Genomic DNA, 16972 nt, shown 5'->3' on the forward strand with positions numbered 1-16972 from the left:
CCAGCATGGGAGACTGGCTGGGAATCCCAAGTTCAGTTGACCTTTTTGAACCTGAAAATTGTGTTAGTTTCTCTATGAGATAGTAAAAGAAGGTTCAAATTGAACAGTGTTGTCAACGGCAATTCTAAGCTGAATGTGCCTGCTCTCGTCAGATCGCAGCAGCAATGCAGCTTAAGGCTTGGCAAGTACCAGCATGGGAGACTGGCTGGGAATCCCAAGTTCTGTTGACCTTTTTGAACCTGAAAATTGTGTTAGTTTCTCTATGAGATAGTAAAAGAAGGTTCAAATTGAACAGCTGCTGTCAACGGCCATTCTAAGCTGAATGTGCGTGCTCTTGTCAGATCGCAGCAGCGATGCAGCTTAAGGCTTGGCAAGTTCCAGCATGGGAGACTGGCTGGGAATCCCAAGTTCTGTTGAACTTTTTGAACTTGAAAATTGTTTTAGTTTCTCTATGAGATAGTAAAAGAAGGTTCAATTTGAAATGCTGCTGTCAACGGCCATTCTAAGCTGAATGTGCCTGCTCTTGTCAGATCGCAGCAGCAATGCAGCTTAAGGCTTGGCAAGTACCAGCATGGGAGACTGGCTGGGAATCCCAAGTTCCGTTGACCTTTTTGAACCTGAAAATTGTGTTAGTTTCTCTATGAGATAGTAAAAGAAGGTTCAAATTGAACAGCTGCTGTCAACGGCCATTCTAAGCTGAATGTGCGTGCTCTTGTCAGATCGCAGCAGCGATGCAGCTTAAGGCTTAGCAAGTACCAGCATGGGAGACTGGCTGGGAATCCCAAGTTCTGGTGACTTTTTTGAACCTGAAAATTGTGTTAGTTTCTCTATGAGATAGTAGAAGAAGGTTCAAATTGAACAACTGCTGTCAACGGCCATTCTAAGCTGAATCTGTGTGCTCTTGTCAGATCGTAGCAGCGATGCAGCTTAAGACTTGGCAAGTACCAGCATGGGAGACTGGCAGGGAATCCCAAGTTCTGTTGACCTTTTTGAACCTGAAAATTGTGTTAGTTTCTCTATGAGATAGTAAAAGAAGGTTCAAATTGAAAAGCTGCTGTCAATGGCCATTCTAAGCTGAATGTGCCTGCTCTCGTCAGATCGCAGCAGCAATGCAGCTTAAGGCTTGGCAAGTACCAGCATGGGAGACTGGCTGGGAATCCCAAGTTCCGTTGACCTTTTTGAACCTGAAAATTGTGTTAGTTTCTGTATGAGATAGTAAAAGAAGGTTCAAATTGAAAAGCTGCTGTCAACGGCAATTCTAAGCTGAATGTGCGTGCTCTTCTCAGATCGCAGCAGCGATGCAGCTTAAGGCTTGGCAAGTACCAGCATGGGAGACTGGCTGGGAATCCCAAGTTCTGTTGACCTTTTTGAACCTGAAAATTGTGTTAGTTTCTCTATGAGATAGTTAAAGAAGGTTCAAATTGAACAGTTTCTGTCAATGGCCATTCTAAGCTGAATGTGCCTGCTCTCGTCAGATCGCAGCAGCAATGCAGCTTAAGGCTTGGCAAGTACCAGCATGGGAGACTGGCTGGGAATCCCAAGTTCCGTTGACCTTTTTGAACCTGAAAATTGTGTTAGTTTCTCTATGAGATAGTAAAAGAAGGTTCAAATTGAAAAACTGCTGTCAACGGCCATTCTAAGCGGAATGTGCGTGCTCTTGTCAGATCGCAGCAGCGATGCAGCTTAAGGCTTGGCAAATACCAGCATGGGAGACTGGCTGGGAATCCCAAGTTCTGGTGCCCTTTTTGAACCTGAAAATTGTGTTAGTTTCTCTATGAGATAGTAGAAGAAGGTTCAAATTGAACAATTGCTGTCAACGGCCATTCTAAGCTGAATGTGTCTGCTCTTTTCAGATCGCAGCAGCGATGCAGCTTATGGCTTGGCAAGTACCAGCATGGGAGACTGGCTGGGAATCCCAAGTTCTGTTGACCTTTTTGAACCTGAAAATTGTGTTAGTTTCTCTATGAGATAGTTAAAGAAGGTTCAAATTGAACAGCTGCTGTCAATGGCCATTCTAAGCTGAATGTGCCTGCTCTCGTCAGATCGCAGCAGCAATGCAGCTTAAGGCTTGGCAAGTACCAGCATGGGAGACTGGCTGGGAATCCCAAGTTCCGTTGACCTTTTTGAACCTGAAAATTGTGTTAGTTTCTCTATGAGATAGTAAAAGAAGGTTCAAATTGAAAAACTGCTGTCAATGGCCATTCTAAGCGGAATGTGCGTGCTCTTGTCAGATCGCAGCAGCGATGCAGCTTAAGGCTTGGCAAATACCAGCATGGGAGACTGGCTGGGAATCCCAAGTTCTGGTGCCCTTTTTGAACCTGAAAATTGTGTTAGTTTCTCTATGAGATAGTAGAAGAAGGTTCAAATTGAACAACTGCTGTCAACGGCCATTCTAAGCTGAATGTGTGTGCTCTTTTCAGATCGCAGCAGCGATGCAGCTTATGGCTTGGCAAGTACCAGCATGGGAGACTGGCTGGGAATCCCAAGTTCCGTTGACCTTTTTGAACCTGAAAATTGTGTTAGTTTCTCTATGAGATAGTAAAAGAAGGTTCAAATTGAACAGTGTTGTCAACGGCAATTCTAAGCTGAATGTGCCTGCTCTCGTCAGATCGCAGCAGCAATGCAGCTTAAGGCTTGGCAAGTACCAGCATGGGAGACTGGCTGGGAATCCCAAGTTCTGTTGACCTTTTTGAACCTGAAAATTGTGTTAGTTTCTCTATGAGATAGTAAAAGAAGGTTCAAATTGAACAGCTGCTGTCAACGGCCATTCTAAGCTGAATGTGCGTGCTCTTGTCAGATCGCAGCAGCGATGCAGCTTAAGGCTTGGCAAGTTCCAGCATGGGAGACTGGCTGGGAATCCCAAGTTCTGTTGAACTTTTTGAACTTGAAAATTGTTTTAGTTTCTCTATGAGATAGTAAAAGAAGGTTCAATTTGAAATGCTGCTGTCAACGGCCATTCTAAGCTGAATGTGCCTGCTCTTGTCAGATCGCAGCAGCAATGCAGCTTAAGGCTTGGCAAGTACCAGCATGGGAGACTGGCTGGGAATCCCAAGATCCGTTGACCTTTTTGAACCTGAAAATTGTGTTAGTTTCTCTATGAGATAGTAAAAGAAGGTTCAAATTGAACAGCTGCTGTCAACGGCCATTCTAAGCTGAATGTGCGTGCTCTTGTCAGATCGCAGCAGCGATGCAGCTTAAGGCTTAGCAAGTACCAGCATGGGAGACTGGCTGGGAATCCCAAGTTCTGGTGACTTTTTTGAACCTGAAAATTGTGTTAGTTTCTCTATGAGATAGTAGAAGAAGGTTCAAATTGAACAACTGCTGTCAACGGCCATTCTAAGCTGAATCTGTGTGCTCTTGTCAGATCGCAGCAGCGATGCAGCTTAAGACTTGGCAAGTACCAGCATGGGAGACTGGCAGGGAATCCCAAGTTCTGTTGACCTTTTTGAACCTGAAAATTGTGTTAGTTTCTCTATGAGATAGTAAAAGAAGGTTCAAATTGAAAAGCTGCTGTCAATGGCCATTCTAAGCTGAATGTGCCTGCTCTCGTCAGATCGCAGCAGCAATGCAGCTTAAGGCTTGGCAAGTACTAGCATGGGAGACTGGCTGGGAATCCCAAGTTCCGTTGACCTTTTTGAACCTGAAAATTGTGTTAGTTTCTGTATGAGATAGTAAAAGAAGGTTCAAATTGAAAAGCTGCTGTCAACGGCAATTCTAACCTGAATGTGCGTGCTCTTCTCAGATCGCAGCAGCGATGCAGCTTAAGGCTTGACAAGTACCAGCATGGGAGACTGGCTGGGAATCCCAAGTTCTGGTGACCTTTTTGAACCTGAAAATTGTGTTAGTTTCTCTATGAGATAGTAGAAGAAGGTTCAAATTGAACAACTGCTGTCAACGGCCATTCTAAGCTTAATGTGTGTGCTCTTTTCAGATCGCAGCAGCGATGCAGCTTAAGGCTTGGCAAGTACCAGCATGGGAGACTGGCTGGGAATCCCAAGTTCTGTTGACCTTTTTGAACCTGAAAATTGCTATCTATGAGATAGTAAAAGAAGGTTCAAATTGAACAGCTGCTGTCAACGGCAATTCTAAGCTGAATGTGCCTGCTCTCGTCAGATCGCAGCAGCAATGCAACTTAAGGCTTGGCAAGTACCAGCATGGGAGACTGGCTGGGAATTCCAAGTTCCGTTGACCTTTTTGAACCTGAAAATGTGTTAGTTTCTCTATGAGATAGTAAAAGAAGGTTCAAATTGAACAGCTGCTGTCAACGGCCATTCTAAGCTGAATGTGCCTGCTCTCGTCAGATCGCAGCAGCAATGCAGCTTAAGGCTTGGCAAGTACCAGCATGGGAGACTGGCTGGGAATCCCAAGTTCTGTTGACCTTTTTGAACCTGAAAATGTGTTAGTTTCTCTATGAGATAGTAAAAGAAGGTTCAAATTGAACAGCTGCTGTCAACGGCCATTCTAAGCTGAATGTGCATGCTTATGTCAGATCGCAGCAGCGATGCAGCTTCAGGCTTGGCAAGTACCAGCATGGGAGACTGGCTTGGAATCCCAAGTTCTGGTGACCTTTTTGAACCTGAAAATTGTGTTAGTTTCTCTATGAGATAGCAAAAGAAGGTTCAAATTGAACAGCTGCTGTCAATGGCCATTCTAAGCTGAATGTGCCTGCTCTCGTCAGATCGCAGCAGCAATGCAGCTTAAGGCTTGGCAAGTACCAGCATGGGAGACTGGCTGGGAATCCCAAGTTCCGTTGACCTTTTTGAACCTGAAAATTGTGTTAGTTTCTGTATGAGATAGTAAAAGAAGGTTCAAATTGAAAAGCTGCTGTCAACGGCAATTCTAAGCTGAATGTGCGTGCTCTTCTCAGATCGCAGCAGCGATGCAGCTTAAGGCTTGGCAAGTACCAGCATGGGAGACTGGCTGGGAATCCCAAGTTCTGGTGACCTTTTTGAACCTGAAAATTGTGTTAGTTTCTCTATGAGATAGTAGAAGAAGGTTCAAATTGAACAACTGCTGTCAACGGCCATTCTAAGCTGAATGTGTGTGCTCTTTTCAGATCGCAGCAGCAATGCAGCTTAAGGCTTGGCAAGTACCAGCATGGGAGACTGGCTGGGAATCCCAAGTTCTGTTGACCTTTTTGAACCTGAAAATTGTGTTAGTTTCTCTATGAGATAGTAAAAGAAGGTTCAAATTGAACAGCTGCTGTCAACGGCCATTCTAAGCTGAATGTGCCTGCTCTCGTCAGATCGCAGCAGCAATGCAGCTTAAGGCTTGGCAAGTACCAGCATGGGAGACTGGCTGGGAATCCCAAGTTCTGTTGACCTTTTTGAACCTGAAAATTGTGTTAGTTTCTCTATGAGATAGTAGAAGAAGGTTCAAATTGAACAACTGCTGTCAACGGCCATTCTAAGCTGAATGTGTGTGCTCTTTTCAGATCGCAGCAGCGATGCAGCTTAAGGCTTGGCAAGTACCAGCATGGGAGACTGGCTGGGAATCCCAAGTTCTGTTGACCTTTTTGAACCTGAAAATTGTGTTAGTTTCTCTATGAGATAGTTAAAGAAGGTTCAAATTGAACAGCTGCTGTCAACGGCCATTCTAAGCTGAATGTGCCTGCTCTCGTCAGATCGCAGCAGCAATGCAGCTTAAGGCTTGGCAAGTACCAGCATGGGAGACTGGCTGGGAATTCCAAGTTCCGTTGACCTTTTTGAACCTGAAAATGTGTTAGTTTGTCTATGAGATAGTAAAAGAAGGTTCAAATTGAACAGCTGCTGTCAACGGCCATTCTAAGCTGAATGTGCCTGCTCTCGTCAGATCGCAGCAGCAATGCAGCTTAAGGCTTGGCAAGTACCAGCATGGGAGACTGGCTGGGAATCCCAAGTTCCGTTGACCTTTTTGAACCTGAAAATTGTGTTAGTTTCTGTATGAGATAGTAAAAGAAGGTTCAAATTGTAAAGCTGCTGTCAACGGCAATTCTAAGCTGAATGTGCGTGCTCTTCTCAGATCGCAGCAGCGATGCAGCTTAAGGCTTGGCAAGTACCAGCATGGGAGACTGGCTGGGAATCCCAAGTTCTGGTGACCTTTTTGAACCTGAAAATTGTGTTAATTTCTCTATGAGATAGTAGAAGAAGGTTCAAATTGAACAACTGCTGTCAACGGCCATTCTAAGCTGAATGTGTGTGCTCTTTTCAGATCACAGCAGCGATGCAGCTTAAGGCTTGGCAAGTACCAGCATGGGAGACTGGCTGGGAATCCCAAGTTCTGTTGACCTTTTTGAACCTGAAAATTGTGTTAGTTTCTCTATGAGATAGTAAAAGAAGGTTCAAATTGAACAGCTGCTGCCAACGGCCATTCTAAGCTAAATGTGCCTGCTCTCGTCAGATCGCAGCAGCAATGCAGCTTAAGGCTTGGCAAGTACCAGCATGGGAGACTGGCTGGGAATTCCAAGTTCCGTTGACCTTTTTGAACCTGAAAATGTGTTAGTTTCTCTATGAGATAGTAAAAGAAGGTTCAAATTGAACAGCTGCTGTCAACGGCCATTCTAAGCTGAATGTGCCTGCTCTCGTCAGATCGCAGCAGCAATGCAGCTTAAGGCTTGGCAAGTACCAGCATGGGAGACTGGCTGGGAATCCCAAGTTCCGTTGACCTTTTTGAACCTGAAAATTGTGTTAGTTTCTCTATGAGATAGTAAAAGAAGGTTCAAATTGAACAGCTGCTGTCAACGGCCATTCTAAGCTGAATGAGCCTGCTCTCGTCAGATCACAGCAGCAATGCAGCTTAAGGCTTGGCAAGTACCAGCATGGGAGACTGGCTGGGAATCCCAAGTTCTGTTGACCTTTTTGAACCTGAAAATTGTGTTAGTTTCTCTATGAGATAGTTAAAGAAGGTTCAAATTGAACAGCTGCTGTCAACGGCCATTCTAAGCTGAATGTGCCTGCTCTCATCAGATCGCAGCAGCAATGCAGCTTAAGGCTTGGCAAGTACCAGCATGGGAGACTGGCTGGGAATTCCAAGTTCCGTTGACCTTTTTGAACCTGAAAATGTGTTAGTTTCTCTATGAGATAGTAAAAGAAGGTTCAAATTGAACAGCTGCTGTCAACGGCCATTCTAAGCTGAATGTGCCTGCTCTCGTCAGATCGCAGCAGCAATGCAGCTTAAGGCTTGGCAAGTACCAGCATGGGAGACTGGGTAGGAATCCCAAGATCCGTTGACCTTTTTGAACCTGAAAATTGAGTTATTTTCTCTATGAGATAGTAAAAGAAGGTTCAAATTGAACAGCTGCTGTCAACGGCCATTCTAAGCTGAATGTGCCTGCTCTCGTCAGATCACAGCAGCAATGCAGCTTAAGGCTTGGCAAGTACCAGCATGGGAGACTGGCTGGGAATCCCAAGTTCTGTTGACCTTTTTGAACCTGAAAATTGTGTTAGTTTCTCTATGAGATAGTTAAAGAAGGTTCAAATTGAACAGCTGCTGTCAACGGCCATTCTAAGCTGAATGTGCCTGCTCTCGTCAGATCGCAGCAGCAATGCAGCTTAAGGCTTGGCAAGTACCAGCATGGGAGACTGGCTGGGAATTCCAAGTTTCGTTGACCTTTTTGAACCTGAAAATGTGTTAGTTTGTCTATGAGATAGTAAAAGAAGGTTCAAATTGAACAGCTGCTGTCAACGGCCATTCTAAGCTGAATGTGCCTACTCTCGTCAGATCGCAGCAGCAATGCAGCTTAAGGCTTGGCAAGTACCAGCATGGGAGACTGGCTGGGAATCCCAAGTTCCGTTGACCTTTTTGAACCTGAAAATTGTGTTAGTTTCTCTATGAGATAGTAAAAGAAGGTTCAAATTGAACAGCTGCTGTCAACGGCCATTCTAAGCTGAATGAGCCTGCTCTCGTCAGATCACAGCAGCAATGCAGCTTAAGGCTTGGCAAGTACCAGCATGGGAGACTGGCTGGGAATCCCAAGTTCTGTTGACCTTTTTGAACCTGAAAATTGTGTTAGTTTCTCTATGAGATAGTTAAAGAAGGTTCAAATTGAACAGCTGCTGTCAATGGCCATTCTAAGCTGAATGTGCCTGCTCTCGTCAGATCGCAGCAGCAATGCAGCTTAAGGCTTGGCAAGTACCAGCATGGGAGACTGGCTGGGAATCCCAAGTTCCGTTGACCTTTTTGAACCTGAAAATTGTGTTAGTTTCTCTATGAGATAGTAAAAGAAGGTTCAAATTGAAAAACTGCTGTCAACGGCCATTCTAAGCGGAATGTGCGTGCTCTTGTCAGATCGCAGCAGCGATGCAGCTTAAGGCTTGGCAAATACCAGCATGGGAGACTGGCTGGGAATCCCAAGTTCTGGTGCCCTTTTTGAACCTGAAAATTGTGTTAGTTTCTCTATGAGATAGTAGAAGAAGGTTCAAATTGAACAACTGCTGTCAACGGCCATTCTAAGCTGAATGTGTGTGCTCTTTTCAGATCGCAGCAGCGATGCAGCTTATGGCTTGGCAAGTACCAGCATGGGAGACTGGCTGGGAATCCCAAGTTCTGTTGACCTTTTTGAACCTGAAAATTGTGTTAGTTTCTCTATGAGATAGTAAAAGAAGGTTCAAATTGAACAGTGTTGTCAACGGCAATTCTAAGCTGAATGTGCCTGCTCTCGTCAGATCGCAGCAGCAATGCAGCTTAAGGCTTGGCAAGTACCAGCATGGGAGACTGGCTGGGAATCCCAAGTTCTGTTGACCTTTTTTAACCTGAAAATTGTGTTAGTTTCTATATGAGATAGTAAAAGAAGGTTCAAATTGAACAGCTGCTGTCAACGGCCATTCTAAGCTGAATTTGCCTGCTCTCGTCAGATCGCAGCAGCAATGCAACTTAAGGCTTGGCAAGTACCAGCATGGGAGACTGGCTGGGAATTCCAAGTTCCATTGACCTTTTTGAACCTGAAAATGTGTTAGTTTCTCTATGAGATAGTAAAAGAAGGTTCAAATTGAACAGCTGCTGTCAACGGCCATTCTAAGCTGAATGTGCCTGCTCTCGTCAGATCGCAGCAGCAATGCAGCTTAAGGCTTGGCAAGTACCAGCATGGGAGACTGGCTGGGAATCCCAAGTTCCGTTGACCTTTTTGAACCTGAAAATTGTGTTAGTTTCTCTATGAGATAGTAAAAGAAGGTTCAAATTGAACAGCTGCTGTCAACGGCCATTCTAAGCTGAATGTGCCTGCTCTCGTCAGATCGCAGCAGCAATGCAGCTTAAGGCTTGGCAAGTACCAGCCTGGGAGACTGGGTAGGAATCCCAAGATCCGTTGACCTTTTTGAACCTGAAAATTGAGTTATTTTCTCTATGAGATAGTAAAAGAAGGTTCAAATTGAACAGCTGCTGTTAACGGCCATTCTAAGCTGAATGTGCCTGCTCTCGTCAGATCACAGCAGCAATGCAGCTTAAGGCTTGGCAAGTACCAGCATGGGAGACTGGCTGGGAATCCCAAGTTCTGTTGACCTTTTTGAACCTGAAAATTGTTTTAGTTTCTCTATGAGATAGTTAAAGAAGGTTCAAATTGAACAGCTGCTGTCAACGGCCATTCTAAGCTGAATGTGCCTGCTCTCGTCAGATCGCAGCAGCAATGCAGCTTAAGGCTTGGCAAGTACCAGCATGGGAGACTGGCTGGGAATTCCAAGTTCCGTAGACCTTTTTGAACCTGAAAATGTGTTAGTTTGTCTATGAGATAGTAAAAGAAGGTTCAAATTGAACAGCTGTTGTCAACGGCCATTCTAAGCTGAATGTGCCTGCTCTCGTCAGATCGCAGCAGCAATGCAGCTTAAGGCTTGGCAAGTACCAGCATGGGAGACTGGCTGGGAATCCCAAGTTCCGTTGACCTTTTTGAACCTGAAAATTGTGTTAGTTTCTCTATGAGATAGTAAAAGAAGGTTCAAATTGAACAGCTGCTGTCAACGGCCATTCTAAGCTGAATGAGCCTGCTCTCGTCAGATCACAGCAGCAATGCAGCTTAAGGCTTGGCAAGTACCAGCATGGGAGACTGGGTAGGAATCCCAAGATCCGTTGACCTTTTTGAACCTGAAAATTGAGTTATTTTCTCTATGAGATAGTAAAAGAAGGTTCAAATTGAACAGCTGCTGTCAACGGCCATTCTAAGCTGAATGTGCCTGCTCTCGTCAGATCACAGCAGCAATGCAGCTTAAGGCTTGGCAAGTACCAGCATGGGAGACTGGCTGGGAATCCCAAGTTCTGTTGACCTTTTTGAACCTGAAAATTGTGTTAGTTTCTCTATGAGATAGTTAAAGAAGGTTCAAATTGAACAGCTGCTGTCAACGGCCATTCTAAGCTGAATGTGCCTGCTCTCGTCAGATCGCAGCAGCAATGCAGCTTAAGGCTTGGCAAGTACCAGCATGGGAGACTGGCTGGGAATTCCAAGTTCCGTTGACCTTTTTGAACCTGAAAATGTGTTAGTTTGTCTATGAGATAGTAAAAGAAGGTTCAAATTGAACAGCTGCTGTCAACGGCCATTCTAAGCTGAATGTGCCTACTCTCGTCAGATCGCAGCAGCAATGCAGCTTAAGGCTTGGCAAGTACCAGCATGGGAGACTGGCTGGGAATCCCAAGTTCCGTTGACCTTTTTGAACCTGAAAATTGTGTTAGTTTCTCTATGAGATAGTAAAAGAAGGTTCAAATTGAACAGCTGCTGTCAACGGCCATTCTAAGCTGAATGAGCCTGCTCTCGTCAGATCACAGCAGCAATGCAGCTTAAGGCTTGGCAAGTACCAGCATGGGAGACTGGCTGGGAATCCCAAGTTCTGTTGACCTTTTTGAACCTGAAAATTGTGTTAGTTTCTCTATGAGATAGTTAAAGAAGGTTCAAATTGAACAGCTGCTGTCAATGGCCATTCTAAGCTGAATGTGCCTGCTCTCGTCAGATCGCAGCAGCAATGCAGCTTAAGGCTTGGCAAGTACCAGCATGGGAGACTGGCTGGGAATCCCAAGTTCCGTTGACCTTTTTGAACCTGAAAATTGTGTTAGTTTCTCTATGAGATAGTAAAAGAAGGTTCAAATTGAAAAACTGCTGTCAACGGCCATTCTAAGCGGAATGTGCGTGCTCTTGTCAGATCGCAGCAGCGATGCAGCTTAAGGCTTGGCAAATACCAGCATGGGAGACTGGCTGGGAATCCCAAGTTCTGGTGACCTTTTTGAACCTGAAAATTGTGTTAGTTTCTCTATGAGATAGTAGAAGAAGGTTCAAATTGAACAACTGCTGTCAACGGCCATTCTAAGCTGAATGTGTGTGCTCTTTTCAGATCGCAGCAGCGATGCAGCTTATGGCTTGGCAAGTACCAGCATGGGAGACTGGCTGGGAATCCCAAGTTCTGGTGACCTTTTTGAACCTGAAAATTGTGTTAGTTTCTCTATGAGATAGTAAAAGAAGGTTCAAATTGAACAGTGTTGTCAACGGCCATTCTAAGCTGAATGTGCCTGCTCTCGTCAGATCGCAGCAGCAATGCAGCTTAAGGCTTGGCAAGTACCAGCATGGGAGACTGGCTGGGAATCCCAAGTTCTGTTGACCTTTTTGAACCTGAAAATTGTTTTAGTTTCTCTATGAGATAGTTAAAGAAGGTTCAAATTGAACAGCTGCTGTCAACGGCCATTCTAAGCTGAATGTGCCTGCTCTCGTCAGATCGCAGCAGCAATGCAGCTTAAGGCTTGGCAAGTACCAGCATGGGAGACTGGCTGGGAATTCCAAGTTCCGTAGACCTTTTTGAACCTGAAAATGTGTTAGTTTGTCTATGAGATAGTAAAAGAAGGTTCAAATTGAACAGCTGTTGTCAACGGCCATTCTAAGCTGAATGTGCCTGCTCTCGTCAGATCGCAGCAGCAATGCAGCTTAAGGCTTGGCAAGTACCAGCATGGGAGACTGGCTGGGAATCCCAAGTTCTGTTGACCTTTTTGAACCTGAAAATTGTGTTAGTTTCTCTATGAGATAGTAAAAGAAGGTTCAAATTGAACAGCTGCTGTCAACGGCCATTCTAAGCTGAATGAGCCTGCTCTCGTCAGATCGCAGCAGCAATGCAGCTTAAGGCTTGGCAAGTACCAGCATGGGAGACTGGGTAGGAATCCCAAGATCCGTTGACCTTTTTGAACCTGAAAATTGAGTTATTTTCTCTATGAGATAGTAAAAGAAGGTTCAAATTGAACAGCTGCTGTCAACGGCAATTCTAAGCTGAATGTGCCTGCTCTCGTCAGATCACAGCAGCAATGCAGCATAAGGCTTGGCAAGTACCAGCATGGGAGACTGGCTGGGAATCCCAAGTTCTGTTGACCTTTTTGAACCTGAAAATTGTGTTAGTTTCTCTATGAGATAGTTAAAGAAGGTTCAAATTGAACAGCTGCTGTCAACGGCCATTCTAAGCTGAATGTGCCTGCTCTCGTCAGATCGCAGCAGCAATGCAGCTTAAGGCTTGGCAAGTACCAGCATGGGAGACTGGCTGGGAATTCCAAGTTCTGTTGACCTTTTTGAACCTGAAAATGTGTTAGTTTGTCTATGAGATAGTAAAAGAAGGTTCAAATTGAACAGCTGCTGTCAACGGCCATTCTAAGCTGAATGTGCCTGCTCTCGTCAGATCGCAGCAGCAATGCAGCTTAAGGCTTGGCAAGTACCAGCATGGGAGACTGGCTGGGAATCCCAAGTTCCGTTGACCTTTTTGAACCTGAAAATTGTGTTAGTTTCTCTATGAGATAGTTAAAGAAGGTTCAAATTGAACAGCTGCTGTCAACGGCCATTCTAAGCTGAATGTGCCTGCTCTCGTCAGATCGCAGCAGCAATGCAGCTTAAGGCTTGGCAAGTACCAGCATGGGAGACTGGCTGGGAATTCCAAGTTCCGTTGACCTTTTTGAACCTGAAAATGTGTTAGTTTCTCTATGAGATAGTAAAAGAAGGTTCAAATTGAACAGCTGCTGCCAACGGCCATTCTAAGCTAAATGTGCCTGCTCTCGTCAGATCGCAGCAGCAATGCAGCTTAAGGCTTGGCAAGTACCAGCATGGGAGACTGGCTGGGAATTCCAAGTTCCGTTGACCTTTTTGAACCTGAAAATGTGTTAGTTTCTCTATGAGATAGTAAAAGAAGGTTCAAATTGAACAGCTGCTGTCAACGGCCATTCTAAGCTGAATGTGCCTGCTCTCGTCAGATCGCAGCAGCAATGCAGCTTAAGGCTTGGCAAATACCAGCATGGGAGACTGGCTGGGAATCCCAAGTTCCGTTGACCTTTTTGAACCTGAAAATTGTGTTAGTTTCTCTATGAGATAGTAAAAGAAGGTTCAAGTTGAACAGCTGCTGTCAACGGCCATTCTAAGCTAAATGTGCCTGCTCTCGTCAGATCGCAGCAGCAATGCAGCTTAAGGCTTGGCAAGTACCAGCATGGGAGACTGGGTAGGAATCCCAAGATCCGTTGACCTTTTTGAACCTGAAGATTGAGTTATTTTCTCTATGAGATAGTAAAAGAAGGTTCAAATTGAACAGCTGCTGTCAACGGCCATTCTAAGCTGAATGTGCCTGCTCTCGTCAGATCACAGCAGCAATGCAGCTTAAGGCTTGGCAAGTACCAGCATGGGAGACTGGCTGGGAATCCCAAGTTCTGTTGACCTTTTTGAAACTGAAAATTGTGTTAGTTTCTCTATGAGATAGTTAAAGAAGGTTCAAATTGAACAGCTGCTGTCAACGGCCATTCTAAGCTGAATGTGCCTGCTCTCGTCAGATCACAGCAGCAATGCAGCTTAAGGCTTGGCAAGTACCAGCATGGGAGACTGGCTGGGAATTCCAAGTTCCGTTGACCTTTTTGAACCTGAAAATGTGTTAATTTGTCTATGAGATAGCAAAAGAAGGTTCAAATTGAACAGCTGCTGTCAACGGCCATTCTAAGCTGAATGTGCCTACTCTCGTCAGATCGCAGCAGCAATGCAGCTTAAGGCTTGGCAAGTACCAGCATGGGAGACTGGCTGGGAATCCCAAGTTCCGTTGACCTTTTTGAACCTGAAAATTGTGTTAGTTTCTCTATGAGATAGTAAAAGAAGGTTCAAATTGAACAGCTGCTGTCAACGGCCATTCTAAGCTGAATGAGCCTGCTCTCGTCAGATCACAGCAGCAATGCAGCTTAAGGCTTGGCAAGTACCAGCATGGGAGACTGGCTGGGAATCCCAAGTTCTGTTGACCTTTTTGAACCTGAAAATTGTGTTAGTTTCTCTATGAGATAGTTAAAGAAGGTTCAAATTGAACAGCTGCTGTCAACGGCCATTCTAAGCTGAATGTGCCTGCTCTCGTCAGATCGCAGCAGCAATGCAGCTTAAGGCTTGGCAAGTACCAGCATGGGAGACTGGCTGGGAATTCCAAGTTCCGTTGACCTTTTTGAACCTGAAAATGTGTTAGTTTGTCTATGAGATAGTAAAAGAAGGTTCAAATTGAACAGCTGCTGTCAACGGCCATTCTAAGCTGAATGTGCCTGCTCTCGTCAGATCGCAGCAGCAATGCAGCTTAAGGCTTGGCAAGTACCAGCATGGGAGACTGGCTGGGAATCCCAAGTTCCGTTGACCTTTTTGAACCTGAAAATTGTGTTAGTTTCTCTATGAGATAGTAAAAGAAGGTTCAAATTGAACAGCTGCTGTCAACGGCCATTCTAAGCTGAATGTGCCTGCTCTCGTCAGATCGCAGCAGCAATGCAGCTTAAGGCTTGGCAAGTACCAGCATGGGAGACTGGGTAGGAATCCCAAGATCCGTTGACCTTTTTGAACCTGAAAATTGAGTTATTTTCTCTATGAGATAGTAAAAGAAGGTTCAAATTGAACAGCTGCTGTCAACGGCCATTCTAAGCTGAATGTGCCTGCTCTCGTCAGATCACAGCAGCAATGCAGCTTAAGGCTTGGCAAGTACCAGCATGGGAGACTGGCTGGGAATCCCAAGTTCTGTTGACCTTTTTGAACCTGAAAATTGTGTTAGTTTCTCTATGAGATAGTTAAAGAAGGTTCAAATTGAACAGCTGCTGTCAACGGCCATTCTAAGCTGAATGTGCCTGCTCTCGTCAGATCGCGGCAGCAATGCAGCTTAAGGCTTGGCAAGTACCAGCATGGGAGACTGGCTGGGAATTCCAAGTTCCGTTGACCTTTTTGAACCTGAAAATGTGTTAGTTTGTCTATGAGATAGTAAAAGAAGGTTCAAATTGAACAGCTGCTGTCAACGGCCATTCTAAGCTGAATGTGCCTACTCTCGTCAGATCGCAGCAGCAATGCAGCTTAAGGCTTGGCAAGTACCAGCATGGGAGACTGGCTGGGAATCCCAAGTTCCGTTGACCTTTTTGAACCTGAAAATTGTGTTAGTTTCTCTATGAGATAGTAAAAGAAGGTTCAAATTGAACAGCTGCTGTCAACGGCCATTCTAAGCTGAATGAGCCTGCTCTCGTCAGATCACAGCAGCAATGCAGCTTAAGGCTTGGCAAGTACCAGCATGGGAGACTGGCTGGGAATCCCAAGTTCTGTTGACCTTTTTGAACCTGAAAATTGTGTTAGTTTCTCTATGAGATAGTTAAAGAAGGTTCAAATTGAACAGCTGCTGTCAATGGCCATTCTAAGCTGAATGTGCCTGCTCTCGTCAGATCGCAGCAGCAATGCAGCTTAAGGCTTGGCAAGTACCAGCATGGGAGACTGGCTGGGAATCCCAAGTTCCGTTGACCTTTTTGAACCTGAAAATTGTGTTAGTTTCTCTATGAGATAGTAAAAGAAGGTTCAAATTGAAAAACTGCTGTCAACGGCCATTCTAAGCGGAATGTGCGTGCTCTTGTCAGATCGCAGCAGCGATGCAGCTTAAGGCTTGGCAAATACCAGCATGGGAGACTGGCTGGGAATCCCAAGTTCTGGTGACCTTTTTGAACCTGAAAATTGTGTTAGTTTCTCTATGAGATAGTAGAAGAAGGTTCAAATTGAACAACTGCTGTCAACGGCCATTCTAAGCTGAATGTGTGTGCTCTTTTCAGATCGCAGCAGCGATGCAGCTTATGGCTTGGCAAGTACCAGCATGGGAGACTGGCTGGGAATCCCAAGTTCTGGTGACCTTTTTGAACCTGAAAATTGTGTTAGTTTCTCTATGAGATAGTAAAAGAAGGTTCAAATTGAACAGTGTTGTCAACGGCCATTCTAAGCTGAATGTGCCTGCTCTCGTCAGATCGCAGCAGCAATGCAGCTTAAGGCTTGGCAAGTACCAGCATGGGAGACTGGCTGGGAATCCCAAGTTCTGTTGACCTTTTTGAACCTGAAAATTGTTTTAGTTTCTCTATGAGATAGTTAAAGAAGGTTCAAATTGAACAGCTGCTGTCAACGGCCATTCTAAGCTGAATGTGCCTGCTCTCGTCAGATCGCAGCAGCAATGCAGCTTAAGGCTTGGCAAGTACCAGCATGGGAGACTGGCTGGGAATTCCAAGTTCCGTAGACCTTTTTGAACCTGAAAATGTGTTAGTTTGTCTATGAGATAGTAAAAGAAGGTTCAAATTGAACAGCTGTTGTCAACGGCCATTCTAAGCTGAATGTGCCTGCTCTCGTCAGATCGCAGCAGCAATGCAGCTTAAGGCTTGGCAAGTACCAGCATGGGAGACTGGCTGGGAATCCCAAGTTCTGTTGACCTTTTTGAACCTGAAAATTGTGTTAGTTTCTCTATGAGATAGTAAAAGAAGGTTCAAATTGAACAGCTGCTGTCAACGGCCATTCTAAGCTGAATGAGCCTGCTCTCGTCAGATCGCAGCAGCAATGCAGCTTAAGGCTTGGCAAGTACCAGCATGGGAGACTGGGTAGGAATCCCAAGATCCGTTGACCTTTTTGAACCTGAAAATTGAGTTATTTTCTCTATGAGATAGTAAAAGAAGGTTCAAATTGAACAGCTGCTGTCAACGGCAATTCTAAGCTGAATGTGCCTGCTCTCGTCAGATCACAGCAGCAATGCAGCATAAGGCT

General features: G+C 45.0%; 60 pseudogenes; all 60 read left to right on the plus strand.

Annotated features, from left to right (window-relative positions):
• The first annotated feature begins 111 nt into the window (after positions 1-111).
• LOC140085462 (5S ribosomal RNA) lies at positions 112-230 on the plus strand (annotated as a pseudogene).
• Positions 231-489: 259 nt separating this feature from the next.
• LOC140088732 (5S ribosomal RNA) lies at positions 490-608 on the plus strand (annotated as a pseudogene).
• A 448-nt stretch (positions 609-1056) lies between these two features.
• Positions 1057-1175, plus strand: LOC140082490 (5S ribosomal RNA; annotated as a pseudogene).
• A 259-nt stretch (positions 1176-1434) lies between these two features.
• LOC140082491 (5S ribosomal RNA) lies at positions 1435-1553 on the plus strand (annotated as a pseudogene).
• Positions 1554-2001: 448 nt separating this feature from the next.
• Positions 2002-2120, plus strand: LOC140082492 (5S ribosomal RNA; annotated as a pseudogene).
• Positions 2121-2567: 447 nt separating this feature from the next.
• Positions 2568-2686, plus strand: LOC140085463 (5S ribosomal RNA; annotated as a pseudogene).
• A 259-nt stretch (positions 2687-2945) lies between these two features.
• On the plus strand, positions 2946-3064 carry LOC140095499 (5S ribosomal RNA; annotated as a pseudogene).
• A 448-nt stretch (positions 3065-3512) lies between these two features.
• On the plus strand, positions 3513-3631 carry LOC140081643 (5S ribosomal RNA; annotated as a pseudogene).
• Positions 3632-4072: 441 nt separating this feature from the next.
• On the plus strand, positions 4073-4191 carry LOC140092435 (5S ribosomal RNA; annotated as a pseudogene).
• Positions 4192-4260: 69 nt separating this feature from the next.
• LOC140078803 (5S ribosomal RNA) lies at positions 4261-4379 on the plus strand (annotated as a pseudogene).
• Positions 4380-4637: 258 nt separating this feature from the next.
• LOC140082493 (5S ribosomal RNA) lies at positions 4638-4756 on the plus strand (annotated as a pseudogene).
• Positions 4757-5204: 448 nt separating this feature from the next.
• On the plus strand, positions 5205-5323 carry LOC140078804 (5S ribosomal RNA; annotated as a pseudogene).
• A 259-nt stretch (positions 5324-5582) lies between these two features.
• On the plus strand, positions 5583-5701 carry LOC140080978 (5S ribosomal RNA; annotated as a pseudogene).
• A 69-nt stretch (positions 5702-5770) lies between these two features.
• On the plus strand, positions 5771-5889 carry LOC140087998 (5S ribosomal RNA; annotated as a pseudogene).
• A 448-nt stretch (positions 5890-6337) lies between these two features.
• On the plus strand, positions 6338-6456 carry LOC140093852 (5S ribosomal RNA; annotated as a pseudogene).
• Positions 6457-6525: 69 nt separating this feature from the next.
• LOC140088010 (5S ribosomal RNA) lies at positions 6526-6644 on the plus strand (annotated as a pseudogene).
• Positions 6645-6714: 70 nt separating this feature from the next.
• LOC140095158 (5S ribosomal RNA) lies at positions 6715-6833 on the plus strand (annotated as a pseudogene).
• Positions 6834-6903: 70 nt separating this feature from the next.
• Positions 6904-7022, plus strand: LOC140083134 (5S ribosomal RNA; annotated as a pseudogene).
• A 69-nt stretch (positions 7023-7091) lies between these two features.
• Positions 7092-7210, plus strand: LOC140094262 (5S ribosomal RNA; annotated as a pseudogene).
• Positions 7211-7280: 70 nt separating this feature from the next.
• Positions 7281-7399, plus strand: LOC140090439 (5S ribosomal RNA; annotated as a pseudogene).
• A 70-nt stretch (positions 7400-7469) lies between these two features.
• On the plus strand, positions 7470-7588 carry LOC140082949 (5S ribosomal RNA; annotated as a pseudogene).
• Positions 7589-7657: 69 nt separating this feature from the next.
• LOC140092058 (5S ribosomal RNA) lies at positions 7658-7776 on the plus strand (annotated as a pseudogene).
• Positions 7777-7846: 70 nt separating this feature from the next.
• Positions 7847-7965, plus strand: LOC140095160 (5S ribosomal RNA; annotated as a pseudogene).
• Positions 7966-8035: 70 nt separating this feature from the next.
• Positions 8036-8154, plus strand: LOC140082494 (5S ribosomal RNA; annotated as a pseudogene).
• A 447-nt stretch (positions 8155-8601) lies between these two features.
• On the plus strand, positions 8602-8720 carry LOC140085464 (5S ribosomal RNA; annotated as a pseudogene).
• A 258-nt stretch (positions 8721-8978) lies between these two features.
• Positions 8979-9097, plus strand: LOC140088022 (5S ribosomal RNA; annotated as a pseudogene).
• Positions 9098-9167: 70 nt separating this feature from the next.
• On the plus strand, positions 9168-9286 carry LOC140097369 (5S ribosomal RNA; annotated as a pseudogene).
• Positions 9287-9356: 70 nt separating this feature from the next.
• LOC140094335 (5S ribosomal RNA) lies at positions 9357-9475 on the plus strand (annotated as a pseudogene).
• Positions 9476-9545: 70 nt separating this feature from the next.
• Positions 9546-9664, plus strand: LOC140081998 (5S ribosomal RNA; annotated as a pseudogene).
• Positions 9665-9733: 69 nt separating this feature from the next.
• Positions 9734-9852, plus strand: LOC140088034 (5S ribosomal RNA; annotated as a pseudogene).
• A 259-nt stretch (positions 9853-10111) lies between these two features.
• LOC140090440 (5S ribosomal RNA) lies at positions 10112-10230 on the plus strand (annotated as a pseudogene).
• A 70-nt stretch (positions 10231-10300) lies between these two features.
• LOC140080989 (5S ribosomal RNA) lies at positions 10301-10419 on the plus strand (annotated as a pseudogene).
• A 69-nt stretch (positions 10420-10488) lies between these two features.
• On the plus strand, positions 10489-10607 carry LOC140092059 (5S ribosomal RNA; annotated as a pseudogene).
• A 70-nt stretch (positions 10608-10677) lies between these two features.
• On the plus strand, positions 10678-10796 carry LOC140095161 (5S ribosomal RNA; annotated as a pseudogene).
• Positions 10797-10866: 70 nt separating this feature from the next.
• LOC140082496 (5S ribosomal RNA) lies at positions 10867-10985 on the plus strand (annotated as a pseudogene).
• A 447-nt stretch (positions 10986-11432) lies between these two features.
• LOC140078805 (5S ribosomal RNA) lies at positions 11433-11551 on the plus strand (annotated as a pseudogene).
• Positions 11552-11621: 70 nt separating this feature from the next.
• On the plus strand, positions 11622-11740 carry LOC140081999 (5S ribosomal RNA; annotated as a pseudogene).
• A 69-nt stretch (positions 11741-11809) lies between these two features.
• Positions 11810-11928, plus strand: LOC140078806 (5S ribosomal RNA; annotated as a pseudogene).
• Positions 11929-11998: 70 nt separating this feature from the next.
• LOC140097712 (5S ribosomal RNA) lies at positions 11999-12117 on the plus strand (annotated as a pseudogene).
• Positions 12118-12376: 259 nt separating this feature from the next.
• LOC140078363 (5S ribosomal RNA) lies at positions 12377-12495 on the plus strand (annotated as a pseudogene).
• Positions 12496-12564: 69 nt separating this feature from the next.
• On the plus strand, positions 12565-12683 carry LOC140088049 (5S ribosomal RNA; annotated as a pseudogene).
• A 70-nt stretch (positions 12684-12753) lies between these two features.
• LOC140081001 (5S ribosomal RNA) lies at positions 12754-12872 on the plus strand (annotated as a pseudogene).
• A 69-nt stretch (positions 12873-12941) lies between these two features.
• On the plus strand, positions 12942-13060 carry LOC140093854 (5S ribosomal RNA; annotated as a pseudogene).
• Positions 13061-13129: 69 nt separating this feature from the next.
• Positions 13130-13248, plus strand: LOC140088560 (5S ribosomal RNA; annotated as a pseudogene).
• Positions 13249-13507: 259 nt separating this feature from the next.
• On the plus strand, positions 13508-13626 carry LOC140090441 (5S ribosomal RNA; annotated as a pseudogene).
• Positions 13627-13696: 70 nt separating this feature from the next.
• Positions 13697-13815, plus strand: LOC140086456 (5S ribosomal RNA; annotated as a pseudogene).
• Positions 13816-13884: 69 nt separating this feature from the next.
• LOC140092060 (5S ribosomal RNA) lies at positions 13885-14003 on the plus strand (annotated as a pseudogene).
• A 70-nt stretch (positions 14004-14073) lies between these two features.
• Positions 14074-14192, plus strand: LOC140095162 (5S ribosomal RNA; annotated as a pseudogene).
• Positions 14193-14262: 70 nt separating this feature from the next.
• Positions 14263-14381, plus strand: LOC140081014 (5S ribosomal RNA; annotated as a pseudogene).
• A 69-nt stretch (positions 14382-14450) lies between these two features.
• LOC140088061 (5S ribosomal RNA) lies at positions 14451-14569 on the plus strand (annotated as a pseudogene).
• A 70-nt stretch (positions 14570-14639) lies between these two features.
• LOC140094263 (5S ribosomal RNA) lies at positions 14640-14758 on the plus strand (annotated as a pseudogene).
• A 70-nt stretch (positions 14759-14828) lies between these two features.
• LOC140090442 (5S ribosomal RNA) lies at positions 14829-14947 on the plus strand (annotated as a pseudogene).
• A 70-nt stretch (positions 14948-15017) lies between these two features.
• LOC140082214 (5S ribosomal RNA) lies at positions 15018-15136 on the plus strand (annotated as a pseudogene).
• A 69-nt stretch (positions 15137-15205) lies between these two features.
• LOC140092061 (5S ribosomal RNA) lies at positions 15206-15324 on the plus strand (annotated as a pseudogene).
• Positions 15325-15394: 70 nt separating this feature from the next.
• LOC140095163 (5S ribosomal RNA) lies at positions 15395-15513 on the plus strand (annotated as a pseudogene).
• Positions 15514-15583: 70 nt separating this feature from the next.
• LOC140082497 (5S ribosomal RNA) lies at positions 15584-15702 on the plus strand (annotated as a pseudogene).
• Positions 15703-16149: 447 nt separating this feature from the next.
• On the plus strand, positions 16150-16268 carry LOC140078807 (5S ribosomal RNA; annotated as a pseudogene).
• A 70-nt stretch (positions 16269-16338) lies between these two features.
• LOC140082000 (5S ribosomal RNA) lies at positions 16339-16457 on the plus strand (annotated as a pseudogene).
• A 69-nt stretch (positions 16458-16526) lies between these two features.
• LOC140078808 (5S ribosomal RNA) lies at positions 16527-16645 on the plus strand (annotated as a pseudogene).
• Positions 16646-16715: 70 nt separating this feature from the next.
• On the plus strand, positions 16716-16834 carry LOC140097713 (5S ribosomal RNA; annotated as a pseudogene).
• The last annotated feature ends 138 nt before the right edge of the window (positions 16835-16972 follow it).

Source organism: Engystomops pustulosus, chromosome 9 (genome assembly GCF_040894005.1).
Source record: "Engystomops pustulosus chromosome 9, aEngPut4.maternal, whole genome shotgun sequence".
Classification (NCBI taxonomy): Eukaryota; Metazoa; Chordata; class Amphibia; order Anura; family Leptodactylidae; genus Engystomops; species Engystomops pustulosus.